This window comes from Octopus bimaculoides, chromosome 29, assembly GCF_001194135.2.
Source record: "Octopus bimaculoides isolate UCB-OBI-ISO-001 chromosome 29, ASM119413v2, whole genome shotgun sequence".
NCBI classification, from domain to species: Eukaryota; Metazoa; Mollusca; class Cephalopoda; order Octopoda; family Octopodidae; genus Octopus; species Octopus bimaculoides.
This window is the reverse complement of record NC_069009.1, coordinates 10,787,445-10,794,377: the sequence shown is the minus strand read 5'-3', so window position 1 is coordinate 10,794,377 and position 6,933 is coordinate 10,787,445. Positions and strand designations below refer to the sequence as shown.

General features: G+C 40.2%; 1 protein-coding gene across 1 annotated transcript in view; it reads right to left on the bottom strand.

Moving 5' to 3' along the window:
• The window catches only part of LOC106869292 (toll-like receptor 3), a 353,412-nt gene that overhangs the window by 311,844 nt on the left and 34,635 nt on the right, over window positions 1-6,933 (bottom strand). Inside the window, exons 12-15 of the mRNA XM_052978036.1 lie at window positions 3,514-3,585; window positions 2,356-2,427; window positions 2,129-2,200; window positions 696-767 (exon numbers count right to left, since the gene is read on the bottom strand). The gene's annotated coding sequence lies outside the window, so the exon portion shown is untranslated. The remainder of the gene's footprint in view (window positions 1-695; window positions 768-2,128; window positions 2,201-2,355; window positions 2,428-3,513; window positions 3,586-6,933) is intronic.

Here is a 6,933-nt window from a genome sequence, read left to right as displayed (position 1 = left end):
GAAGAAGAAGGAGGTGGAGGAGGAGGTGGAGAAGAAGAATAAGAATAAGAAGAGGGAGGGGGAGGAGAGGAGAAGAAGAATAAGAATAAGAAGAGGGAGGGGGAGGAGAGGAGAAGAAGAAGAAGAAGAACTAAGGAATGTCATTCAACCTGGTGTTATGAGGTTATGAGCTCGAATTTAGTACCAGAGACGCATGATTCTTTTCACAAATGAACACAGGCATTGCTTGAAGTGATACAACGGTTTGATTCAAGCAGGCGTGGCTGAAGTGAATCAAATGTCTTTGGCGCTAAATTCGAAATCATCGATACCAGGTTAACTGGCTTTCATTCTTGAAATTTTACAGTGGTAAGACGCAAACCTTATTCACTTACTTTTATTCCCACTCTTGCCTGCGTAAATTTAAGTATTTGTTTTTGTGACCTTGTAGTGCTTTGATTCCTATTTTACATATGTTAACAAACGTTACCTCAGCTTTTGGGCAGATACAGAACTTATGCATACACAGAGACATATACATGCACGCTCTCATAGATGCCATATGATAGAAATGGGTACACACTCACTCACAGAGATCTACAAACAATAAAACACATGTTTAGAAACACGGGTGAGAATGTTTAACATGAAGGATTACACAGATTTAGAAATATATCTTCAATGAAATACTAAGAAAGAGAACTGATTCAACTTACAGAGTTTCTAAACTGGACAGATTTCGGAAGGTGTCAGCTTTGATTTCTTTGATTTTATTATCACTCAAGTATCTGGAACATAAAATTGAGTTAAGAAGTAATTGTATAGAACGTTTATGACAGAATGTTCGGTAAACAATTACAGGATGTAAGGTTGGGATGTAGATCACAATGACAATTAATTCCATGAAGATGTTGGATCGATGATGATGTAGAGGGTGATGAGGATGGAGATGACGAAGGGGAGGATTTTGGTAGTGGAAGTGTTGATTGCGGATGTTGTGGTGGTGGCGGAGGAGAAGAATATGTGGTGCAGTGTTGATGACGATGTTTTCATGATGCTGATCATGGGTGTGATGTTGCTATTGTTACTCTGATAAGGATGGGAATTGGTATGTCTATTGCGATGCAGAATAGGACATTAATTATGATGATGTTGGTAAGGATGTTACTGTTGGCGAAGATGACGATGGTGTTGAAATGTCTGCATCTGATAGCGGTATTTTGTGGTAACGAATGGCGTTGACGATGAAGAAGACGATGATGAAGTTGATGATGATTATGATTGAGGAGGATACGAAAGAAAATGAGAATGATGACATGGACGATGACGGCGGTAATTATCTCAGCAAATATGGTTGTGATTTACATAGTTACAGTTTTAGATGAAAGAGAATTTAGCGAATGATATGAAAAAAGAAGATATGAAGAAGTAATGCAAAGAAGAAAGAGAAAGCCGCTGGAAAATTAGAAGAAGAAGAAGAAGAAGAAGAAGAAGAAGAAGAAGAAGAAGAAGAAGAAGAAGAAGAAGAAGAAGAAGAAGAAGAAGAAGAAGACAACAACAGCAACAACCATCAGAAGTAGAAGAAGACAACAACAGCAACAACCATCAGAAGTAGAAGAAAAGTGTCGGATGATATTCATCGGTGATCGAGACATAAACATCGTACATGATACAGAGACCGAATTACACACACACACAATGATACACTTGCATGCACACATCCATACACAAATAGACACACACACACACAAACACACACACACACACACACACACATATATATATATACACATATACATAAGCACACACACATATATATATATATATATATATATATATATATAAACAGGGTTACCGTAATCTTACCCCTTCATAGTCACACATTCATATATTTCAAATCTGAGGAATGGACCGTCACTCACATTCACAGATATTCACAAACTATAACACACACTTTGAACAAAGATAGACCGAACACATATACAGAAACATACACATGCATACATTCCCCTGAACTATCATGCTCTCATATATCCCATATCTAAGAAATGTGCGCGCGCACACACACGCACTCTCTCAGATTCACAAACAATAAAACACATGGAAGGTCGTCAATGAAATAATATAACAGAAGACTGGTTTCACTTACAAATCTGTTAAACTGGACAGATTTCGAAAGGTGTCTGCTCTGATTTCCTTGATATCATTAGAACTCAAAGATCTGGAACATAAAATTAAGTTAATAAGAGTTTCGCAAACAATATAAAACAAAAACTTTAGAAAAACGGTTGAGGGAGCATAGTATGGGAAGATATTACAGATTTAGAAATATATCGTGTCAATGAAATAGTATAAAATATGACTGATTCAACTTACAGATATTTTAAACTGGACAGATTTTGGAAGGTGTCTGCTTTGATTTCTTTAATATCATTATAACTCAAATATCTGGAACATAAAATTGATTTGTGCTTAAACAATTAGAAAATTGAAGGGATGGAAGTTAGATCACGCTGATGTTTAATTCCATGAAGATGATTGCGACGATGATTATGTAGCTAATGATGATGAGGAGGAAGTGGAGGAGGAGAAGGAGATTTGTGGTGGTACAGTTAGCAGTTAGAGTTTGAGGAAGAGGAGAAGAGGAAGGAAAAGAAATAGAAGAATGTGAAGTAGTAGTAGTAGTAGTAGTAGTAGTAGTAGTAGTAGTAGTAGTAGTAGTAGTAGTAGTAGTAGTAGTAGAAGACAAAGAAAAAGATGAAAAAAGAATGGGTAGAAAAGAGAAATAGAAGAACAAGAACAAGAAGATTAAAAAGAGAACGAGAAATAGAATTAGAAGATGAAAAGAACACGAAACAGATGTTAAAGAAGAGCAGAAATTTGAAAAGTATCAAAGACATAGTAGTAGAAGACGAAGAAGAAGATAAAAAAAGAAGAATGTGTAGAAAGAAAAGTAGAAGAACAAGAACAAGAAGATTAAAAAGATAAAAAGGAGAAATAGATGTAAAAGATGAAAAAGAAAACGAAACAAATGATGAAGAACAAAAAGAAAAAGGAGAAGAAATAGAAGGTTAAGTAAATCTAGATGAAGAAAAAAGTAGACGATGGAGGAAGAGGAGGAGAAATCTGAAAAGGATCAAAGGTATAGTAGTTAGTAGTAGCAGTAGTAGTAGTAGCAGTAGTAGTAGTAGTAGTAGTAGTAGTAGTAGCAGCAGCAGCAGTAGTAGTAGTAGTAGTAGTAGTAGTAGTAGTAGTAGTAGTAGTAATAGTAGTAGTAGTAGTAGTAGCGGAAGAAGAGCTGTATTAGAGAAGAGCAACCAGGTTTGGATGGAACACAGAATGCCAACATATTTTCAGACTCACTCATTGACAGACACATATTCATAGACACTCACAAATATTTCACACATTTCTATCGGAAGAGAGTGAGAATATACAGAGGAGTAAGGACGTGGTGCGAAACTGCGCGAGAAGATTTTGAATAACGAGTAATATTTTGTCATTGAAATATTATGGACAACTTCTCCAACTTACAGTTTTTGTAACCTGGGCAGGTCATGTAAGGCTCTTGTTTCAATGTTTTCGATATTATTAGTTTGCAAATATCTGTAATATAAAAAGGGCTAATTTTTAGGAGAAAGTACAGAAACGTTGTATTACATAAAATACTATGGTTAAAGTAGGAAGAAAAAACAAGATAATAGTGATGATAATAATGAGATGGTGAATCTGGTGCTGAAGAATATGTCGATGCGACGAAGGACCGGTGGATGTTTTAAGCGTTGATGAAGATATTTTTGAAGGTGATGTAGATGGTGCAAACATTTGTGTGGTTGATAATATTGATGATCGTGGTAACAAATATGATGAGACCGTTCATGAAGAAGTGAAAATATAAAACAGCGGTGGATGAGTTATGTGAAATTCGAAACAATGGATTGAATAAAGAGGAAAAGAGCTCGGAGAAAGTTTTGAAGCGTATAGGAGAATAAAAAGAGGATGAGGAAGAGACAGGAGGAACTAGAAGAGAAAGAAGAACAAGATCACAGAACAGAAGAAAAACAATAGGGGAAGGAGGGAGTCTAAAACGTAAAATGCTAACATGATCAGTAGGATACAATTAAGGAGAAACAGAAAACAAAGAAGAAGAAGAGGCCGAAATGTAAGAAGAAGAAGAAGAAGAAGAAGAAGAAGAAGAAGAAGAAGAAGAAAAAGAACAAGAACAAGAACAAGAACAAGACTTTCAATACAGTAACCATAAGAGCATCACAGCAAACCACAGCACATACCCAAGGCACACAGAGCTGCGCTCGGTAGTGAAGTGAAAGCACGTTATAAAAATAAAACTACTGAATAATAATAATTATTATAATCCCTTCTTCATTGGACACAAGCACCGAGGCTAAAACAAATAGGGCTTATACAGCACACGGGTCAAGTGAGTTTTAGATTATGAAAACGTGTAAACAATAGAAACAAAACACAAAATTCCCCAATAGGGGGGAGTTCCACCCATGGCCAAATAGGACACCATACTGGTCACCCCGACGGCGAAGGGCTCGCCAGCTAGGCACCCCTTTCTCCCTCAACTGTTGCGGCTAATAGACGAATATTCAGAATATGTCCATTCACACAATCCATTTATCAACCTTTTGACATAATTACTAGAGGGAAGTACTTCCCTCTCTTCCCTCACTTTCCTTTTAAAGTGGAATTTGAAAAAGTCGATGAGGGCTCGGCCGAAGAGGAAGTGTCTGTCTTCAGTCCTTTCAGCCTCGTTCACTATACTGTCTCTTTCACTAGAGCATCTAGACAGAGAAAAACTGTATTTCCCTCCTGATCAAAAGAAATCAGGGGCGATCCTCATAATGGCCTCGGTTGATAACCGGATCCGTCCTACATGTGACAACATTCGATAAATGTCCACATGTCAGTAATGCCTGGACCCTGGACGAGTGCATACAGGATGGTTTCATCGCCCTGAGCACATCTTGGACAGGTCTGATAGCACTGTAGAGCTTTCCGGTAGCACTGCCATACCAGGGATTTCTGGAAGTTATCTCTCTGCTCTGGCGCAAAAGTCCTCCAGAAAAGACCAGTTAGTTGATCCGTCTTGACGCCCAGAATTTCCCCGAGTACGCTGTCGCTCTTTTCCTCTACTAAACCTCTACAGAACGCCATGGTAGAACTTCCACCGACCTCTTTGCCACGCTATATTTGCCAAGCGCCATTTCTTAGTCTACGCTTAACCCAGGACTATAGCTCCGTCAATGAAATGAGCTGCAGAAAGTCCCGTTTCATGAACGGTGACCACACCTGCTCAGTGTTAAGTATACGCTGGCGATGTCGCATCCTCAGTGCATGTCTGTGCATCATTAGCCACGGCATGCTAAGTTCTCCATTCAGCAGCTGTTGACAGTAGATGGACTGCTGGACGAGCAGAATACGTTCCTTTCATAGAAAGTGCAAGAACAAGCCATCCAAATTTATCAGGCACGAAGTAGGGAAAGGGACGAGAGTCAGGTGGCAGTAGATGACGGAAGCCTGACATTTCAGGGACAGCTTCCTCTCTGTCCATTTCTGGATAAGATTCGCTACCCTGCTCGTCATCTTTCCCCAGTTCTTATCCACCTCAATATCTGCATCAACGCAGATCCCAAGCAATTTAACCAGTCCTTCCGTCCAGCGACCTATAACTCTGTCCGTTGGCATTGACCTGCCATTCCAGGTGTCGGGCTGGAGGCCCACCTACTTCCCCTGATTGATCTTTGCTCCTGTCACCGCTTCGTACTCAATGCAGTGCCGACCACCTCAATTTCCGAGATATCCGACACTATTATGGTGACGTTGTCCGAGAACCTTTACGTGGCATTATGTGAGATGCCACTCAATATATGTAGCTTCTGCAGCAATAGCTAAAGAGCCAGTACGTATAGGAGAGGTGAAAGTGGGCGTCCTTGACGGACCGAACGAGCGATGCTAAACCATTCCGACTGGTCGTGATTTACTTTGACCAACGAACAGATATCGTATACATTGAAACGATCCAGCCTCTGAAAACGGAAACGAAACCCACTGCCGTGAGAACAGCTTCGTTCTATTGGTGGTCGAACCTATCAAAACTTTTTGACTCTAATATCTCTTTCCAGGGCTATGCACCAACGGTTGTTGGCAACTGCACCCGCCAACTCTCGATGGACTAACTTGCTAACTCGATCTCTGAAAGCTTAGCACTCCGGAAAGGAGGCGTTCAGTTTCCAGTATCCGGGGTCCTGTCTATGAATCATATGTATGTCGACGATACAGATCAGAAATTTATGGTCCGTGTGGTCCACGACTTTGAAAGGTGGACAATTTATACTACTTCTATCTACAGGCTTATGAAATACTCTATCTAGATACGATCTGGAAGACCGGATGCGGTTAGCCAATGTATACTTTGGTTCATTTATGAATTCCAGTCGTTACCTGTAGGCCAACTGGAAGCAACTGAGCAGGTTTGTGAGGTGTTTTTACTCCCCACTCTTTTATCAGCTAACTGCACGCTATCCAGGCGTGCGTCCAAGATGGCATTACATTTGCACACTAATATTAAAGAGCGTGACGTCCCAAAGTAAACCTCAGACGTCTGAAGAAATCTGGCTGCCCCGACCCCGTGGGGCGTAAACAGCGAAAAGTCTAAAAACAATATCTTCACTGTCACTCACGTCCAGGACCACCAGCTTGCCCTCCGAGTTCAGAAAGATCGCCCGAACTTCGAGATCCAGGCCTTATCTAAATAGCATTGCCACCCGACTTCCCATTCCGGACCGACTAAGAGATGCGTAGATTTCATAACAGACAAGAACGGGTGCAAGGCTGCGTGTGAAGGAAATCCTGGTCTCACTCGCTGCTGTCACACACAAACCTAGCGACCTGAGGTGATTGAGCTAGTGACCTTGTTTTCAGGGTGAC